The sequence below is a fragment of the Phacochoerus africanus genome, chromosome 11 (assembly GCF_016906955.1).
Source record: "Phacochoerus africanus isolate WHEZ1 chromosome 11, ROS_Pafr_v1, whole genome shotgun sequence".
In the NCBI taxonomy this organism is placed as follows: Eukaryota; Metazoa; Chordata; class Mammalia; order Artiodactyla; family Suidae; genus Phacochoerus; species Phacochoerus africanus.
In genome coordinates this window covers 60,101,748-60,122,745 of record NC_062554.1, presented here as the reverse complement: position 1 = coordinate 60,122,745, position 20,998 = coordinate 60,101,748, and the positions used below count along the sequence as shown (strand labels likewise).

At 52.0% G+C, this 20,998-nt stretch overlaps 1 pseudogene; it reads right to left on the bottom strand.

Moving 5' to 3' along the window:
- Positions 1–4,042: 4,042 nt before the first annotated feature.
- On the bottom strand, positions 4,043–4,140 carry LOC125112242 (uncharacterized; annotated as a pseudogene).
- Positions 4,141–20,998: the final 16,858 nt, after the last annotated feature.

Genomic DNA, 20,998 nt, shown 5'->3' with positions numbered 1-20,998 from the left:
ACACTCACTCAGGGAAAGATGTAGAAAGTCAAGGCGTATCTTCTCTTCCTCAGCCACAGTGAGGAAGAACAAAGGATTTACGAAGTGGACCCAAGGGTAGGGAGCACACGTGGGTCCATCCGCCCAGGACACTCCTCAATGCACAAAGCATGAGCTGCTGGTATAAGAGACAGTGAGTGTCTCGCCTAGACACTGTGCTGGGTGAGAAAGCCAATCTCCAGAGAAGGCTAGGACCACGTGATTCCCTGTCAGGCATCACAGGGGAAGGCTAGGACCATGTGACTCTCTGTCAGGCAGCTCGGCTTCAGGTTGGTCCCCCAGGGCAATGGAGAGGGTGAGGGTTTGAATACAAAGGGCTGGCGAAGGGAGTTCATGAAGCTCTTATGGACCTGATCAGGACAGTGGTTACAAGGGCATATACGTGGATCGAAATTCATAGAACTATTCACCAAAGGGAAAAAGAGCCATATTTGCTGCTGTACAATAATGATAAGGTAATGAAACTCTCTTTAAAAGAGGAAGGGGGAGTTCCCATCGTGGCACAGTGTTTAACGAATCCGACTAGGAACCATGAGGTTGCAGGTTCGATCCCTGCTCTCGCTCAGTGGGTTAACGATCTGGCGTTGCTGTGAGCTGTGGTGTAGGTTGCAGATGCGGCTCGGATCCTGCGTTGCTGTGGCTCTGGTGTAGGCCGGTGGCTACAGCTCCGATTCAGCCCCTAGCCTGGGAACCTCCATATGCCGTGGGAGCGGCCCAAGAAATGGCAAAAAGACAAAAAAAAAAAAAAAAAGAGAGGAAGGGGTGGAGTTTATCCCGAACCACAAGTCCTAGGATTACTCATCGCTGGATTGTGGGCCCGGCAGACACCGCAGACCCTGTGCTTATGAATGGAGGGGTGTGTGCCTCCCCCGTCTGCGTGCACATGGCAGACATGACGCACGGGTGTCTGCGTGCCGCTTTGAAAGGACAGGAGGGTTTTAATACAGAGCAATAACTCTTTGGCAGACCATTTACTGCGATAAGAAGGAAATGCACCATGAATAGAATTTTCTTTGCAAATCCCTTTCCTGGCTTCAGACCCAGTTATGAATTTCCTGCTGCTAATAGATTTCAGCTCTTAACTTACCTCTTTGTGCCTGAGCTGCTGTGGTCACGCCACCTCCGCCTCCCGACGGTTCCCTTTGCCCTACACAGTCACTGCTGGGCATGAGCTGGGATGCTCCCAAGCAGGAGCAGCACAGATCCAGCCCGTGTGTGGTGCCTGGGGGGTACAGAGCTGTTCTTGTCACTGTCACTCTTTCTGCACTGCCTGCCCTGCTGCGTCCTCACTAGGTCACATGTACCTGGTGTCTTGGGTGCTCAGACGCTGTGCTGGAGTGAGGGTCCTGCAGTGAGTGGGACACATCCGGCCTTGCCCTTAGGGGGTTATGTTCTGGCTTCTTCCTCCAGCCAAGTCAGGGTCCCAGCAATCATCCCCCGGCACTCCATCTCTGCTCCGACCCAGTCCAGCTGACCCCTGTCGTCCGTGGCTGCCTGAGGCCTGGCTCAAATCTGCCCCCTCCTTTCTATCCTCTGCCATTGCCTCAAAGGCAGGAGGGGCCTGTCCTCAGGTCTCTAACCTCCACTCCCCTACACCACTGAGGCCAGAATTACCCTTGTTCAGAGGGGCATTGAATGTTAAAACTTCCTAGGGGACAAAGGTCAAATTCTTCCACAGAGCCCTTCATCCTCACAGCACCAGCCCTTTCTGGCTTCCTTTGAGATCCGTTCCCTGAACACAACTTGCCCTCTGGCCTGCAAGCGCCCTGGACCACTTGGGACCAGCATAACCCCCTGCCCTTGACAAAGCTGCTGTCTTTGCACCACCCCCAGCTCACTGCCAAGGGTCACAAGTGAGGTCGCCTCCGAGCTCTGCTCCTCCCCGCAACCCCAGGCCGGATTTACCTTTTCCTCCTCTGGGCCCTTACCGCACCCATTCCCAAAAGTGGGTGACCAGTTCTTCTGCCATGACCTTGGATGAGTTTACAGAGGGCATTTCCTGCACCAACTGATGCCTGGTGAAGAAGAGAGAATTCAGTGCCTACAGATTTGGAGAATCGAGTTGATTTCAGGTTCTCAGGTAGTCTTTTCCTGACACTGTGTGTGTGTGTGTGTGTGTGTGTGCATGCGCAAGTGTGCACAGATGCACTCCTGTGTAAGTGTGTGTAGCTGCAGTGGGAGGGTGAAGCATGGGGAATGGTTCGGGGCTGAGATGAGTCCTCTTCCTTACTATCTGGCCCCAACCCCCCACCCCCGGCTTTAAACTTCTGTTCTTTCAGGAGGTGCAGGTGTTAGTCGGTCCTGCCTGACTGCCCCCTTCTCAGAGCCTGGTCACTATGGCTTCCAGTCTCTCTGGGGCTGGCTTCCAGAAGCTTCTTTTCAGCCCTGGGGGCCTGGCGCAGGTGGGTTTGGTGCAGGGGAGCCCTCGGTTGCAGCTTCAGAGGTCGTGTGAGTGGAGGGTCACCTCTGATACCCCCAAACCACCCTGATATTCACACCACATCATCTTTCTTGGTCAAGGAGGAGCCTTACAAGTTAGGGAGAATTTCTCTTTTCTTTTTTTCTTTTTTTTTTTTTTTGTCTTTTTAGGATTGCACGTGCAGCATATGGAGGTTCCCAGGCTAGGGGTTGAATCAGAGCTACAGCTGCGGGCCTACACCACAGCCACAGCAACTCCAGATCCAAACCGAGTCTGTGACCTATACCACAGCTCACAGAAACACCAGATCCTTAACCCACTGAGCGGGGCCAGGGATTGAACTTGAGTCCTCATGGATACCAGTCAGGTTCATTACCGCTGAACCGCAACAGAAATTCCTGTGGAGAATTTCTTTAGCTTTTGTCAGGAAATTCATGAGTTCTTCTGAATCCGAGAGTCCCCCTCACCTCCCATCTGCCCAAAGATCCCAGCTGGCACTGGTGACAGGATGGGAACTGATGTTCTGGGGCTGGTTGATATTTTGAGAAATTAGTTTTTGACCCTGCTACACTTTCCCACCCCACCCCTTCCAAAGAGAGCACCCAGGGCTTTTGTATTCCCCCGTTGGCACAGATGTCTCTTGCAAAGAGAAGTTGTTCATAAACTTCCTTCCCAGCTCTTATTCACTAAGAGTCTGGGCTCCTTGGAGGGATTCTGCTTCTAGGGAAGGAGGAGCTGGGGAGGGGGTTCGCAGCCTGCAGGTCTGTGAGTAAGATGCCCCAGGCTCCCTGCAGATACAGACTTCATATTCAGCCTAGAATGCTCCTCCCCCAGGTCAGAACTTGCTTCCCCACTTGTTCAGGCCTCTGCTCAGGAGCCTTCCTTCTGCTGACCCTCCCCAGACACACAACTAAAGCCACCTTCACAGCTTCTGCCCTTCACCGATGGGTTTTCCACTTAGTGCTGGAGCTGCCCAGCATCTTGTATACATCTTGGATGGTTAGTTTACTGTTTTCTCACCTGTGGCACGTAAAAGCTCCTGTACACTAAAGACTATGTTCCTGCTTACAGAACCTAGGTTAGTCGGCACCCATGACAGTTCACTTTAAGGGGCACCCTGGCTGGGTCTTGGTACCCAAAAATGTGGTCTAAACTGGTTGTTGCTGTGAAGATATTTTTTGGGTGAGATGAATATTTAAATCAGTAGGTTTTGAGTAAAGCAATTTGTTCTTTATTATGGGAGAGGTGGGCTCATCCAATCTGTTGAAGACTTCAAGAGAAAAGGTCTGAGGTCTTCTGAGGAAGAGGGAATTCTGCCAACAGATGGCCTTTGGACTCAAGCTGCCATGTCACCTCTTCTTGGGGGCTCCAGCCAGCTGCCTGCCCTGTAGGCTTTAGATTTGCCAGCTCTAATCTCATGGGCCAGCTCCTTGAAATCCCTCTCTCAATCCCTGCCCATCTTTTACTCTCTCCTTCGCTATCTATCTATCTATCTATCTATCTATCTATCTATCTATCTATCTATCTATGTCATCTCCATCCATCCATCCATCCCTCCGTCCATATATTTCTGTCTATTTCTCTCTTTTTGTGGAATGCCTCATGATTTTGGGGTCATCCTTGTACAGGGCCATGCTAATCTCCGTATCCTTTCAATTTCAGTACAAGTGCTGCAGAAGCAAGCATTGTGTATTTCTATATACATCCTATTGATTCTGTTTATCTGAGGAAATCTGACTACTATAGCACTAATATAGAAAATATAGTAAATATTTGTTTTTTTCTTACAAATGCTTTTATTTTTATTTTTATTTTTTTGATTGTTATTTCCCCAATACAATTTTTTTCTACTGTACAGCATGGTGACCCAGTTACACATACATGTACACATTCTATTTTCTCACATTATCATGCTCCATCGTAAGTGACTAGCATAGTTCCCAGTACTACACAGCAGGATCTCATTGCTAATCCATTCCAAAGGCAATAGTTTGCATCTATTAACCCCAAGCTCCCCATCTACCCCACTCCCTCTCCCTTGCCCCTTGGCAACCACAAGTCTATTCTCCAAGTCAATGCATTTCTTTTCTGTGGAAAGATTCATTTGTGCTATATATTAGATTCCAGAAATAAGTGACATCATATGGTATTTGTCTTTGTCTTTCTGACTTACTTCACTCAGTATGAGAGTCTCTAGTTCCATCTGTGTTGCTGCAAATGGTATTATTTTGTTCTTTTTATGGCTGAGTAGTATTCCATTGTGTATATATACCACATCTTCCTAATCTGATCATCTGTCGATGGACTTTTGGGTTGTTTCCATGTCTTGGCTATTGTGAATAGAGCTGCAATTAACATGCAGGTGCATGTGTCTTTTTAAGGAAAGTGTTGTCCGGATATATGCCCAAGAGTGGGATTGCTGGGTCACATGGTAGTTCTAGTAAATATTTGTTGAATGAATGAATGAGTGAATGAATAAGGTGTGAGACCTCAGAAGAGAATGGCTTTATTGTATTTCTAAGAGATAAGAGTCTAGATTCTGGCTATCCCAGGAAAGCCCCTCTAGCTGTAGAGCAAAGTGGCTTTAAGGAATCTTGCTATGTGGACTTTGAAGGATTGGGGTGACCACAATAGATTTGGAGAGTAGGTGCTCTTTCATCACATGGGGTTCTTTCTCAGATTCTTGAGTGAGGTCCAAGTCAGGCTCATGGAGGGTCTTGGGTAACAATAATGACTTAGAGACTATTTATTTTGGTTTAGCAAAAATGAGGTATTATGACATTTCTTGAATATCAATATCTATGGATTCTTTTCTTATCTTTCTAAGTTTTGAACATTGGCTCTCCTGGCTATGACCACTTTGCTCTTGTCAACAGTCACAGTGTTTGACTCATGATACCTCTGCTGGGAGTTTCGTTCATTCCTTCAGTCATCAAATGCTTCCTGAGCACCTGCCATGTTCTGTGAACTGTCACAGCCAGGGGTATGTATTGGCTACCTCAGCTGCAGATCACATCATACCAAAACTTTATAGCTTAAAACAGCCACCAACTTATTACCACTTATTACTGCTCCTAGTGTCTGTGAGTCAGAAATTCAGAAGTGGCTTGGCAGGGGTCAGCCTGGGTTGTGTCATCAGGTGGCTCAACTGGGGCTGGAGGCTCTGCTTCCAAGGGACTCAGTCACATGGTTGCAAGATGGCCTGGCTCTTGGTGAGGTCTTGCATTCCTCTCCATGTGTGCCCTCCACAGGGCTGCTTAATGTCCCCATAGCATGGCAGTGACTTCTGAGTAATCCAAGAGACCAAAGCAATGGCCACATGCCTTAATGGCTCAGCACAGGAGGTTACACAGCATCCTATGTGTGACCCTGGTCAGCTCAAAGGAAGGGGACTACATAAACACATGGGTACCAGAGGCCACAAGCACTGGGAGCCATCTTGAAGACTGCTTCCCCAAGGATACAGAGATAGTAAGATGAGCAAAGCCCCTGCAGTGCTCATGTCCTGTGGACAGGCTGGGGTGGGCTGGGCTGGGCATCATCTCCAGGTGATCCATCCTCCCAGCCAGGAAACTCTCCTCTCACCCCCAGGATCATCCTCCCCGATCTCCCATCCCTGCCCTTACCCATCCCCCCAAGCAGCCTCCCCCTTCTCTCTGTGATGCCAGCATTAGTAACTACTAAGCATAGGATGTCTTATGTCTGGGGATATCCTGGTGAGTGTGTGCAAATGACCTTCAGTACAGGACTCCTGAAAAAAGATACAGGCCTGCAAGGGCAAAGTGTAAATCCTAGGTAAGGGGTTTGACCCCGAAACAGGACAGATGCACTTAGTGACACCCTCCTCAAAAGCGCCATCAGGCCTATCCTGATGCATGTTCTGGTGTTTTGCTGCCTTATTGGTGCATCTGTAAATTTTTCCTCTAGGTGCAGGGGCGGGGGCGGGTTGGTTCTTCTCTCTCTGGTTATTTCTCCCTTTTAAGTCCAGGCACCAGGGGGAACCCAGCCCATGCCCTTGATTGACTGGTGTGATTATTGTCATGAGGGGGTCAAAGACCAAGACCTCTCAAGGTTGCATCCCCAGGGCGTGGCATGGTACCTCCATCAGGAATGAAGTTCCAGGACTGGATGATGCTTGCCAAGTAGAGGCTTAAGAGGAATTCTTTAAAGGCACAAATGAGTGCCGAGTCAGCTGTGGGCCAGGGAACAAGTCCCAGGTTAGCATGGTTCCAGCTTCACCTGCCTTATTCTGGATCCCAGCAAACTGTCAGAACTTTCATCTCTTTTGGACCTTATTTTTCCTCCTAGAACTTTTATACCTGAGGTATGAAAGAGGGGCTGTTGGGGGGCAAGGATATGTGGGCTCCAAACTCTGGCTTTGGATGCAAGAAGATGCCCCTGTGAGCTCTCCTGCAGGAAAAGGGGCTGACTGGCCTCCAAGGCAGGTGGGGTGCAGACACAGGGAGAGCAGGTGTGGAGCCCAGGAGTGAGGCACCTCATCACTGACAGCGAGAAGCAGGTGAGTGTGCATCGTTATCCTATGATTAATATATAATAATACGGTAATCACCAGGCAGAGCTGTGTGAATACAACATTAGGCTGGAAACAATGCCCTCAGGATACACCATCTGAAGCCTCCCACAGCATCAGCAGTTTGGCTTCTTTTTTAGCTCAGGTGAGGGTAAGAGGACCCTGAAGATGCAGAATAGCAGCCAGCTTCCTAACACTCATCAGCTGAAGTAACTTGGATCCCACTGGCTGCCAGGGGATTCTCCAGGGTTCCTCTGCATATTTCCTGCACAAGCGGGAAGGAGATGGGTTTTCATGCACCAAGGGCAAGAATGGATATGGGCCAAGGTGCTACAGGTGAGGTCTCTCCCCCAGGACACTCGGGCCTAGGAATCTCTTTCTCTTCCAAGTCTGACCTATCCTGACCTGCGGGTTCCTGGCAGGGGCCTCAGGAAGAAATGCTCTGATCTCCTGGTGTGCTCTGCTCTGCTTTCCTGTGCCGCTGGGGAAGTGGGTGTGGACAGGGAAGAAGGAGATGCCAGCCTCAGGTCTGGGCCACAGAAGGCTTCCTTGAGTGTAGCCTCCTCCCCAGGGGGTTTACAGCACAGACTTTAAGACCACGCTAGAGTTCCTGCTGTGGCTCAGTGGGATAAGAACCCAACATAGTGTCCGTGAAGATGAAAGTCCCATCCCTGGCCTCACTCAGTGGGTTAAGGATCTGGCATTGCCGCAAGCTACAGTGTAGTTTGAAGATGTGGCTCAGATCTGGTGTTGCTATGGCTGTGGTGTAGGCTGGCAGCTGCAGCTCCGATTCAACTCCTAGCTCAGGAACTTCCATATGCCATGGGTGTGACCATTAAAAAAAAAAAAAAAAGACTATGCCAGACTGGCTTTGATGGAGGCGTGAGGGCTCAGCCTCCTGGGGGAACATTATCTTCTAGGACAGAGTAACAGAACACCAATTCCTATAGGAGGTGGGGGATGGGTGCCTTGACCTCTGCATGATCTCAGAATCTACAGAGTCTTCTGCATCCCCGGTTCCAGCAAAGGCTTAGGAAAACAGCTCAAGTGAGAAGAAATGGTTTTCCACCGGAAGTATCATCCAGAGTTTAAAGCGGCAGGTGGGTGATGCTTGCCAGGTGACACAGGGGACACAAAAGGTAAAAGAGCAGAGTCCAGCCTGGGAGATTGACCAGGGCCACAGTGACCCCAGGCAGACTGTCTGTGTGCACCTGCTCTGCCGGACACCCCTCCCCCCACTCCATCTGCCTCCCTAAATTCCCCTGGACCCTGAGTCCTGTCTTCTTGGCTAAACCTCCATTTCTAGCAGTTTCCCACCAAATGGGGTATGGTTGTAACTACTGCAAAATGTGACCCTATCTCCAATGCTTTTCTCCATGCTCACCCTGTAAACCAGAGCCCACCTGGCTGTTGCTGGTGTGATGGCAGCCCAGTGAGCGGGGAACCACTGTTGGTCTTGTCTCCTTAGCAACCAGAGTCGGGTGTCACCAGGGACCCAGGGCAGTCGGGGCAAGTGCAGGCGTCACTGCTCTGCCACCAGAGTCTCCAGACAGATTCTCCGGGACCTGTTGCTGCCACTTTCTCTTCTTGGCCAGAGGAGATTGTCCCTCAGGCCACCTCCACTCTGAGAAGAATAATTACCTGCTTCATCAGGGCATCAGAAAAAGGCAGAAGGAGGCAGGAGAAGAGAAGGTTGTGAGGCTGAGGGCCAAGGAAAGGGACCAGATTGAAAGAGGCTTGTGCAGAATTCCCTGAGCACTGCTATTCCTGTTCTGGAGACCATGGCCTCCCAGAAATCTGTCCGGGGGCTTGGGTGGGGCTCAAGATTCCAGGCTTAGAGGTGAAAAAATCAAACAAGCCAAGGCTAGCGATTCCTCCAGGCAGGTAAACGTATGACCTTGGTGACAATCCCCTGGGCAGAGAGTCCCGGACATCAGGTTGCTCTGGCATTGTCCTCCACCTGCAGGCTCCTGGTCTGTCTGCTCTCTGGGAAAGGCCAGCTCTGGCCAGCTCTGCTCGTCCTCTTTCTGAGCTAAGGGAACACTACAGACCATACAGTCTCTGCTTGCTGTGTCTTTTCAGGGCTGTATCGCAGCACTTCTGAATGGAAGAGACACCCCTACAGGCTGGTCAGAAAGAGGGCCTGACAGACACTCTGCTGCCTCCTGGGAAGATGCTAAGATGATGTGGCCTTGGAGAGCAAGGCCTCTTCCACCTGCTGTGCCCTTTGGGGGTCCATGGGTCCCAATATACTGTTCAGAATTCACTGCAACCCAAACAACAGGTCTGCTTGTGGCAGGTAATAAAACACAGTCTGAAGCTTTATGGTGCCTAATTAATAAGCTCCTCATTAATCCCCAAACACCTGCAAGTATAAACTGAGCCTTTGTTATGACCATCTTGTTGCCTTAGTGGGAATCTGCTTTGCCTGCTCTGGCTCAGCTGAGGCGGGAGCCAAGCAACCTGATTATGAACCTGCCGTTTTTCCCTCAGTCCTAGGAATCCTGTAGTGCATTTGCTGTCTGATACCTTATGGGGGCTGCTTCTCCAAGGCCCTTTGCAAGGCTGCCCACCCACCCCAGCTGCTCTGCTGCCTCACAGCTGCAGCCTTCCCTGCAGAACCTTTGGAGGCTCTGCCCCCACCTGGGTGACCTGCAGCAATGCCTGACCATGCATATCACAAAGGCCAGACGCTTTTCCTTAAGGTAGAGTTCATGCTCTGGTATTCCGAGGGTGGGCTGGATATTATATGAAACCTGTCCTTCCTGGCTTCCTGCCCTGCCCATTCTCTCTGGTTTCTCCTGGGACCCCTCCCTTAATAAATCCCTCATACAGGAACCCCCATCTCAGGCTCTGCATCTAGGGCACCCATCCTAACTCTGCGTGTGTGTGTGTGTGTGTGTGTGTGTGTGTGTGTGTGTGTGTGTCTGAGAGAGAGAGAGGAAGAGAAGAAATATTGGAATGGGAAGAAGGTAGATTCCATCCACTGAACAGTTTTCCTTCTTTTTTTTTTTTTTTTTAAGGGCCACATTCGCGGCATATGGAGGTTCCTAGGCTAGGGGTTGAATCTGAGCTGTAGCTGCTGGCCTACACCACAACCACAGCGACGCCAGATCCAAGCTGTGTCTGCGACCTACACCACACCTCCAGACAACGCCAGATCCTTAACCCACTGAGCAAGGCCAGGGATCGAACCTGCATCCTCGTGGATCCTAGCCAGATTCTTTTCTGCTGCACCAAGACGGGAACTCCTCACTGAACACTTTCCATGGACCATGTGGCAAGGGCTGTGGGAGAAGTTAGCAGAGAACAGACGCACCAATGGACCAATGGCAGCGTCTTGCTGTCTTGAGTCTCATGGGCTGAATGATGGAGAGGAGGGGCAGCAGCAGGAGCCTAGTGAAGGGGCAGAGATTCAGATGGACCCAGGCTCATGCTCAAGCAGCTGGGCCTCAGCGGTCTATTGCCTCCTGAGGTAACCTTTCTTCCACAGGTATCTCTCCCTTTAGCTTGGCCAACTGGGTGAGTGAGACTCTAGTCCCTTGGCCTTCCCGCTCCTCCCCGTTCATATGCGGTGTTTGTGTGGGCACCAGGCCAGGGTAAGCAGTTTGTGTCCATTGGGTAATTGTTTGACTGAGATGATACCTAAACTGCCCTTAACCCAGCATCACCTTGTTTGTCAAGGTTCAGCAAAGGACGATATCTCTACTCCAGAGATTCTAAGCAGAAAGGGATTTGCTATAGAAACACAGGGGCTTAGGCTCCTATTGGCAGGTAAGAAAAGCAGGGCCAATCAGTGTCCACTGGGACATCCCCGAACAGTGCAGAATCTGGGGCGCTGTAGCTTCGAGGCTGCTGGTGGGCTGCACCCCATGAGGTCAGAGCTGCCATTGGCTCCCAGGGAACAGATATGAGACTCCGGGGATCAGAGAATCAGATGGAGAGGATGCTCTTTACCAAATAACAGACAGTAAGGAGTGAACACAGAAGCCCCTGCAGGACTTGTGACCCTGAAGGCCACCACCGCCAAAGCTGCAGGGACCTTGCCTCTATCCCTCTTCTCCAGATCCTGTGCAGGTGCGTGAGGTGGATGGGGTCTCATTACTCTGGGAACCACAGCTTCAGGTGGTGTGGGAAACAGCTTCCAACCTCTTCATGTAGAGGTGAGGAGGGGAGCCGCAGGGACAGAGACATCCCTGGGGTCTCCCACTGGCCCCCTTTCCTCCTTCAGGCAGGCTGATGAATGGTAGTTATAGCCAGGGCCTGGGGGTGGGGGGCATGGTGCTTAGGCCCTTGAGGTGGGGCTAGCAAAGCTCTGCATGAGTGAGGGGATGCCACAGATCCCACAGAGGACAGTCAACCCAAGTGGAGAAGTGAGTTCGGGGACTTCCACTTCACACGCTAAGGCTGGGCTGAGGCTGGGGGTATATGCGTTTCCCAGATCCTGGACATGTCATCTGCTATGATCCTATGAACTGGCTCTATCTGGGGGGATGCTAAACCCAGAGGACTCCCACTGTCACAGAGGAAAATCAGCTGACAAAATGAGAGATGGAACCCTAATCAGGCTTCCTCCAAAGATTGAAAGCATCCTGGACTTTTCCAACATCTCCTCTTGCACGAGGGAGATCGAAATCACCAGCACATCCTTCCGAGGGTCAGACTCCTCCTCCTCCTCCTCCTCCTCCTCCTCTGCTGGGGGTCCCAGGCATCAGTTCCCTGCAGAATTTCCTACTGGGAACTGTGAGCAGAAATGTGAAACCATGGTCTTCCTGGAACAGCCTCAGTAGAAGGACTAGCTGTTTATGATTGTAATGATTTTCTTGGAGTTCCTGCTGTGGCTCAGTGGGTTAAGTATCTGACTGCAGTGGCTTGGGTCACTACAGAGGCACCGGTTCGATCCCTGGCCCTGCACAGTGGGTTAAAGGATCCGACATTGCCGCAGCTGTGGCATAGGTTGCAGCTGTGCTCAGATTCAATCCCTGGCCAGGAAACTGCTGTATGTAGGGGGTGTGGGCATAGACATGAAATTGAGAAAAATTGTTTTCCTTCTGCTTCGTGCAAGTTGGTGGACATTGAGGGGAGGAAGATTTTGATTCTAAGAGAATTTGAGAACTTTTTATCCCAACCCTGTATGGGGCTGGTTCTCCATTTCCCAAGTGTTCAGTAAATGTGTTTACATGATGGACAGACACTTGTCCAGAAAGTCGTTCAGGAAAAGTGGGTACTGGGAGGCTGGGCCAGGTACCTGATACTACCTGGGGCTTTTCTGTTGTTCTGTTCTTCTATGACTTGACCCAGAGGTGGACCTGGCATGAGGCCAGTAGCCTGGGGTGTGTGTGTGACAGGGTGAGTGGATGAACTTGACCTCAAGGATAGGGGGCCATGCCGTCTGAGGCCTTGGGCATCTGCTTGGGCCATATTGAGTGGGGTGCCATTCTGCCTGCTCTCTGCTCTATATTGACATTGTCTTTTTGTCCCCACATCTGAGCCAGATGGGAGTGGGCTGCCAGCTGTCACTGTGCTTTGGCTTCTGGAAGGCTTAGCACCTCATTTCCCATTGTGGGGGGCCCAGGTGCAGACGCCAGCCGTGCTCCTCTGCGTTTGGAGGTGTAGAGAGCCCAGCTGAGTTATGATGGGCTCTGCCTGGTAAAAAAGTCACTGAGTGTTTCTCCAGCCCCCAGAGAGATTAGCAGGCAGGGCACGTCCCAGAGGAGTGGGAGCCACCGTCCCACACAGCTGACAGACGGGCTTCTGCCCGAGGTGTGTCATAGGCACGTGGGGCTTACCACACCGTGACTCAGGCCTGTGAGCCCCTGAGGGTGCAGCTCCGGGTGGGAGGGTGGGATGGGGTGGGAGGGGCTGGGGAGGAACTAGAATTTTGCTCTCCGCTTGGCCAGAGTGTGCTTTCTGAGGCTCCAAAGTGCCTCTTTTAGCCAATGGCACGTGTGTGTGCCCATGTGAGTGTGCGTTTGTGTATATTTGGTAGACATGAACAAGACTATCCAGGAATGGGTATCAGGCTATTTAAGTGTCCACATGTGAATATTTTGTGTCCTTCCTGGGCACGTGCGTGAGTGTGCATGCATAGTTTGGGTGAGCAGGTCTGTGCTGGGCTTTGCCTCGGGCTGCTGGTTCCCTAAAGGGTGAGTTTGGATTTGTCCTCCCTGTTCCGGGTCGATGGCATTGATCCAGCAGGAGTGAAGAATCAATTGTAATTTGGTTGGAGGGCTGGCGCCAGAGTGTGTGCAGAGTAATTAGAGGTGAGGAACAGATGCAGAGGATGGGGCCCCTGCCCTTGACCTGCTGGTGGCCTGGGGGCGGGTTGGAAAGAAGACTTGATCAAGGAGGTCCAAGCGATTTCCCTCGAACCCTCATGCTAGCGAGCCTTTCTTCCTCCACCGGGGTTGGGACAGGCTCTGAGGCGACCACTGAGGCTGAGCTTCTTGGCTTTGGCCTTGGTGCTGGCAGCGTGGGAACAGGGTCCCTCGACAGATTCTCTCCCATCCCTAACATACAGCGCTCGCTTACATAATAATAAAAACATGTGTAATTTATTCAAGGCTTCTAGCTTTTCAACAAGCTTTCACTTTTCTTTGCTCGTTAGAAGATTACAGCACAATTAGGAGCTGAAAGAACAAGCATCGCCCCCATTTTACAGATGAGGAGGCAGAGGACAGGTGACTGTGAAGTCATCACAGACAGTCAGGGAGGGGTTGTGCACTGTCCTGGCTGAGCGCTGGGCTGTATCAGTGATTCTCAAATGGGGCACAGACTTGCACGTGTGAAGGCTCATGAATAAGGACGGCTTTGGAGGCTGGTTCCTGCTGTTAGAGCAGCAGGTCCCCAATTATGTGGGTCTGAGTGCAGCGGCCCTGCAGGGTGAATCCTCAGGCTTTTCCTGTCTCTCAGCAGGACTGGGTGCATCTGCACTGGGCTCTAAATCTGAGATTTTCACCAGTACTCCAGGTGATCCTAATGCAGGTGGGCCAGGAGCCATGTTTGGAGAATCACATTGTTAGGGGCTGGGAGAAGAGGGAGGATGTCAGGAAAGGCTTGTTCCAGCTCAGGGCAAGGATAGCTAGGAGGAAGCATGAGGAATAGGTACCCTGTGTTCCTGCAGCAGTTGGAAAGAGAAGGAGAGGTGCCACAGATAAAGAGGGGGGCCAGATGACCATCCTTTAAGGCCCAGGATGTCTGGGCCTCACTGCAGCCCCTCACAGTGTTTCTAGCCTCACCAGTTTCGTGGGTCTCCTTACAAACCTTGTTCTTTGGGATATAGAGGACAAGCTGCGGCACCTTTCTAATGCAGGAGGCAGGGTTCAGACTGAGTTGAGGGGGACATGATAGGAGAAGGAAAAGGAGCGAGGACCAGACAGAGCTGGAATGCTTGTGTGCTTTCACTGCCCTGCTAACACCGTCAGGCTCACAGCCATTCCTAATAAACACCAGCTTGAGGGACAGAAGAACTCTGTCCTGACGGCCATCAGCCAGGAGAAGAAGGGAGGAGGGGCCAGGCTGGGGAAGATTCTGGAAAGAAAAGGAGAATTGGGAAAAGGAGGAGGTGGGGGTGGTGTGAGGGGTTGGAAGGACCCTCCATCCCTGGCCAGTGACTAGTCTGTCTTAAACAGATCCGACCTTTGATGGGGGAAGGAGGCTTCCAAAAAGATGGTGCCTTTCCCCACATCTGTGGAATGATTCTCTTGTAAGAATCAGAGAATCTTCTCAGGATGGGTCAGGTTACGGATCACAGAGTGTCCAAGGGTCTCCTTTTCCTGAAGTGAGTTGCAGAGTTCCTTGTTGCCACATCCTACTCTCAAAGGCAGCAGGAGACCAACTCTGATCCACTCTTGACTTGGTTCTACTCTGATACCACCCCCCGCACCCTGGATGCTCTGGGCTATGACAGTGGCTATCCCATCACAGCAACTCGCACACATGTCACAGCAGGTGACACAGTCCACCCTAGGGGCTCTGCTTGAGGCTGCAAACAGGAAAGGGCATTGGTGAGACCGAGGTTAGGATTGGGAGGCACATTTCAGGGCAACTTGGAAGTGATCTTAATGCTCCACAGAATCATTTGAGCTCCAAGACAGTCATAGACTGAGGAGAGTGAAGGCTCACTAAAGGATGGCCGGGCTGTGGCCTCTGGGGCCCAACTTCTGCTCCTCCTCTTTTTGTGCCCTTCTCAGGTGGCACCATCCCTGTCCTGTTTTCTGTACTCATCCCAGTTCTCACTCCTGTGCATTACCCACAGCACAAAGCCTGGCTGGGCAGGGGGGCATAACAACCTGCCCTACATTTACGTTCTGCCTAGCCATCTTCAGACTACTCTTATACCCATGATGTCATTGGTGCACAGGCAGGACAGTGTCACAGTTACGATCACCCATTTGGAGGCAGCTGCCTGAGTTCCAATCCTATCTCAGCTCCTACTGCTGGTGAGAGCTTAGGCAAGTGCTGTAATATTTTCTTCCATAAAATGGGGGTGATAATGGATCGTTCCACTTAATGTCATGAGGATTCAATGATTTGCTCTTTGTAGGTGCTTGGAATGGGCCAGGTGTGTGGGAAGCTCAGTGAGTGTTGGCTATTCCAAGTCAATGGAGAGAGAACCCAAGACTCAGCTGGGTAAGCGAGCTGCCTGGTTTCAGAGCTACAATTTGGTGAGGCTGGAGCTTGAACTCAGATCACCAGCTTGTAGCCCCATATTACCAGTCAAATCAATATTCTCTGCACAGACTAGTCAGCTCTTGGTCTAGAGGTTCATGGAATGGAACCCAGAGCTGCTGTCTGGTTATGGGAGCTTCTTCTGGGTGGTGATGGTACAGTGTTGGGAGCTTTATTGTCTTAGCTCATGTGGTCCTCACGGCAGCCCCCAGTGGCACGTGTTTTTAGACCCTGATGAGAGCCCAAGGTCCAAGGATGGGGACTTGACTCTCTCTGACTGCAGTGCTGTTCTGAATGCAGATTGGGAAGCTGCAGGGGCAGCCCTGGGGATTTAGGCAGGAGGCGCTGTCCACAGTGCTGACCCTGTTCTCCCACAAGCCGCAGACCCGAGCTCTCCCTGCTTAGAAATCAGGCTGCTGTGCTGGCTGGGAGAGCCATCCCTCCTGGGAGTTGGGGCGCCGAAAACTCACAGGTACAGCATGGAATGTGCAAGTGTGCGCACACGTGATGTGGATGCCGGTGCGGGTCTTGGCGGCATCTATATGTATCCCTGTGGTTCTGCGCAGGGCCGTATGTATGTGTGAAAGCGCGTGGGCGGGCGGGTCTGTACGTGGTGGTGCAGCACCTGTCCGCGTGGGCGGTGAAGCGTGTGTCCCTGGAGTGTGTGGTGTGGAGAGTGTGGGCGGGGGTGAACAACTGTGGCGTGTGGCGCCGGTGGTGCCGGCGTGGAGAGGAGTCCCCTATGCTGGGCTTCATCTCTACCCTCCCGAGCCCGCCCCCACCCCGTCCCCGCCAGCACACACACACAGAGGCACACGCACGCAGCTGCACCCCGGAGCCTGTCCTCACCTGTGTCCTCCACATCCATGGGCATATGTAGCCCAGCAGCGTTGCAGGGCATGCGTTCACACCAATGACCGACCGCAGAGGAGGGCTCGCTGCCACCCTCTGCCTTGCCTTTCCACCCTAACCTTCAGTTTCCCTCTTCCCTGGAGCTCCCAAGCTTTGTCCTCCCCTCCTCTCCCTTGCGAGTGGCTGTGTTCCGTCGGGTGTTCATGGTAGATCCATTCACCGGCCTTGGCCGTGGCACAGCTAGGAGGGTTATGCACCTGCATGGCCTCTTTTCCTCCAGAGACCGGGACTTACTCTCCTTGATAACAGATGGTGTCACAGGAAGCCCCTACTGGCGCCACCTGCTGGCGGCCATTACCCAGCGTCTGTAGCAGGTGAGGGTGGGAATCTGAGCCCAGGGACATGAATTGAGGCAAAGCCTAGGGCTGCCTGGACACAGGCCTGGGGTGAATTGAGGAAGGTGGATTTCACTGGACAAAGCTCCTTGGGGCCTGACCTAGGTGAGAAGAAAAGACTGTTCTCTGGATGCCATGCTGGGAATTCTGTCATGGAAGGCAGGAGGTCCATGTATGGGGGGTTGTGGGCCTGTGTGCAAGCATTGGGGGTTTGGAGCAAGGCCATGGCACCCACCTGTCAATGTGTCAGCTTAGGAAGATGCGGACACTCAGATACGTACAGAGGGGGACACGACAAATGCAGAAGAGATCCTGTCTGTGGCTGTGTGCATAGGCGTCTCCTACGTTGTGTGTGTGATTTTGTGTGTGGGTGAGTCCCTACAATGGCGTGTGCACCGCATATGTGCTTGTGGAGAGTTGTGGGTTCCAGCTGAATGAACACACTGTGTGATAAAGCCTTATCATGCCAAGCCCTCAACCTAGGCAGAGCCTGGCCTGTAAACTCCTGACCATGCACTGTAGAGGTTCTGCCTAGTTTCCTAGTTTCCAGCTGCTATTCCCTTCTCTCCCTTTGTGCCTCTCCTCCCCTTAATATACAATTCATGGGGGCCAGGCTCTGGAATTTCATGGAGAGACTTCCCAGCCGGTCACCTTGGGGGTCTGAAGGCAGCAGAACCAGCCACTGATCCCCTTCTCATCGGCCAAGGGCAGACCATTTGCTGCTAATGAGTGCAAACCATCCACTCTGCCCCCCGCCCTGTGCTTTTTCTCAGGGCTCATGCCTGAAAGAGCCTCCACAAAGGACAGCAGCCCAGGGCAGAGAAAGGCCCTTTCTCCCCACAGCAAATGCTCTTTTCAAACCAGCCTCCCTCCTGTTGGAATGGCGCAGAGCCTTCTTGGTGCCCCGGAGTTAACCTTGGGAAGTTGCCAGGAGAGCAGCCGGTGGCAGCCTTCCCGCCCCCCCCCGCCCCCCGTTCCCCTCCCTGCACATTCCTCCTTCCATGGGCTCATTGTCTTGGATCCCCCATGGGATTCTTTTCAGAGCCTCAACTCGTGTCTTCCCACAACCCTCCTGCCCTGGTCTTCCCTGGCAGCCATGACCCGCCAAGGCCATGGGCTTTTCCAAGTGGGTTTCCTAGAAAGGGCGTGGGGAGGGCGCTTAGCCTCTAAGCCCTCAGAAGTCGGGGCTTTGGATGAATTTTCTTCCTTTCCCAAACAGTGCCCATCCCTGTTGATATGTTTTCCCCATCTTACACCCAGGAGCACACCTTTCACAAGCACACACACCAGAATCTCCCATAAAGCTGGTCCTTCCCAGGTCAGGCAATTCTCTCTCCTGTACGGTTAAATCTTTAAGACCTCACATTGTATCCTGGTTTCTAACTACCTAGATACAGACACTGGGCTGCAAGCAGGGTGAGGGGTTCAGCATCATCTTCTGATTTTAACCAGCTGCCTCCGAAGGAGGATACAGAGGCGAGACTGCTCTCCTCACTGGGCTTCTGGTATACCTCCTGCACACAGCCCCTCTCCAGCCCCTGCTACAGACTGGATATTAGGTGAACTCTGTTCTTCTGAACAACCCTGTCAACCATTAACTATAAGTTCTATGATGACGCAGATGTGTCTGTGTTGCTCATCCTGCACTTAGTAGGGTGCTTGGCTCACAGTAGGTGCTCAGTGCACATTTGCGAATGCCAGCTGCTGATTAAATGACTGGACATTTGTGGAATTCCCAGTGAAGCTTAAGGAAGTCACATGACTTTCTTTAGGATGTACTGCTGGCAAGACAAGGCGGGTATGGGACGCGGGCCTCCTGACTCTGAGTTCAGCATTCGCTTATTTATACCACATTTACCTTGTGTCCAAGCACCATGGAAACTTGTTGCTGTGGTACCCTCTGTCATGGATGCTTTTTCCAAGAATAAATCCAGTTCTGTCTCCAGGCTCCCCAAGCAACTCTGAAACCCAACAAGGGGAGGAAAAGAGAGGACGGGAAGGAGAGAAAATTGGGAAGGGAGGTCTCAAAATGGGGGGCAGTGAGAGAGGATGGGGCAGGGACAAGGGGTAGGGCTGCCATTTCCACCCGACCTCTGGCTCCTGTCTGGTCCCCAGCCCTCTTCCTGTTTCCTGCACCTGGTCGCGCGATGCTCGTGCCAAGGCTCTGGGGAAGGGTGGGGGGCCCAGAATAAAGACACACTGGGATCTCCCAGTATGCCCACACAAGGCCCTTTTGTGTGGGGGCTGAGAACTGCGTGTGGAGGGGCCCAAGAGAGGTCTGGGGGTCGAATGTGTGCCAGAAATAGACCCGCTCAAGCCCTCCAGCTGTGGCTGTGGGCCACTCCCGCCCGTCCATCTGTGGGTCCAGAGCAGCAGCACAGACCTCCTCACTCCTCTGCCTTGGCCTCTCATCCCTCCCTCCCCCACTTTCGCCTTGGTTTTATTGGAGCAGAGAAAGGGACAGAGAGGGAGAGAGAGAGAGAGGTGCTTTCTCTTCAGCCTGTTCTCACCTCCGCCCTCCTTCCCCCTCTGCTTAACCACTAACTCAGCCCCTTACTCCTGTCTGCCTCTGCCTGCTGCTCCTTCTCAACTTTCCTGGCCAACCTGGTTCCTCCTCCCCTAAGTATGGTCACCGTATCTCTGTGTCGCCTCACTACCCCTTCCATACGTCCATCCCCATGCACCTCCTCTGAACACCTGTCACCGAGCAGGAACCAGGGGTTGGAGAGCAGAGAGCAAGGTAGACCAGCTCTGCCCTCTGGGCTCACACACCAGCAGTTCCCCATTCCCCATTCCCCATCCTGCCTCTTCCCCTCTGTCACTGAAGGTTTAGCTCACTCTTCACTCTCTCCACTGTCTCCACCTTTCCGGGAGGTTCCAGCCTGGGCCCATGCTCTCCCCAGGCTCCTGTTGATAGCATATTAAGTGCTCAGCCTCATCCTTCCAATGGATGCTAAGCTCCCGGGGGACAGGGATGGTGGCTTGTCACTTCTCTGCCCTCCTCCAGGCTTAGCCCAGTGCTGACTGCAAGCTGGTGTTCAGTGGCTGCTTGTTAACTGCAGAATTCCATCTCCAGATGCTTCCTGAGCCTAGGCCCTTGATCTCTGTCCATGTCTTACATTTAGCATGACTTGTTCTTTGGCTGATTCCCCATAAATTCCTGATCCTCTGTTCACATCAACCTTTAGCCAATTTCAGTTGATGCCAGGAGCACCCATCCCTGGCTCCATGTGCCTTTGCAGAAGCTTCTACACTACCCTAGAAGCCCTGGTCCTTCAAGAGCCTTTGGGATAAGGCCAGGCCCAACTTTCCACCTGGATAATTCAGCTGGCACAGGACTGGACTATTGCTGTTGGAGAGACTGTTGGAGAATCTAAGATGAGAAATAGCACCTAAGACCCTCCAGATTCCTCTCTCCTGCAGATGTCGTCTCTACTACCTTTTACTATCCCTTCTATAGATGGCAAAATTTTGACGCAGCAGCCCCTCAGCTTGCCAAGGCCAGAGCTGGATGGTGTCAGAGAGGCCTGACTCCTCGCTGTCCTTGAGATGCCAGAAAGCCAGCATGTGGAGCTGGGGGCCACAGATGTCCACCTGCTCCAGCACCTTGCTACTGGCCTTCAAGGGCAGGCAGGGGCAGGCTCAGGTGGAGTCCTGTGAATCACATTTTCTATGACGCAGCCCTTGGTAAGTTGTGTTTCTGAAGAGCGATGGCCGTGTATTCCTGTGGGCACTTCACAGGGAGGGTTGTCATTAGGGCTCCTAGGAGAGATTCCACGCAAAGCAGAGAACTTCTTTTCTGCATTCTTAGGTTAAGCCACAAAAACTTGAAACATGTCTTCTTTGATCTTGTTCAGAGCTGGCCTGGAAAGCCAAGAAGAAAGAGGTGAGGGGTTGGGAAGGCTGAGAGGGTTAGAACCTGGTTTTCAGGGAAAAAAAAATCATCCTTAATTATGTACTTACTTTCTTTCTTCGGCAAGAACTTGTTCCCATTTTAGCCAGACAAGAAACGAATATAGTTTGGCTAAAATTCCAAACTGGAATTAATTGGTTTATCAATGAATTTCTATGAAAAATGCCATAAACATATCT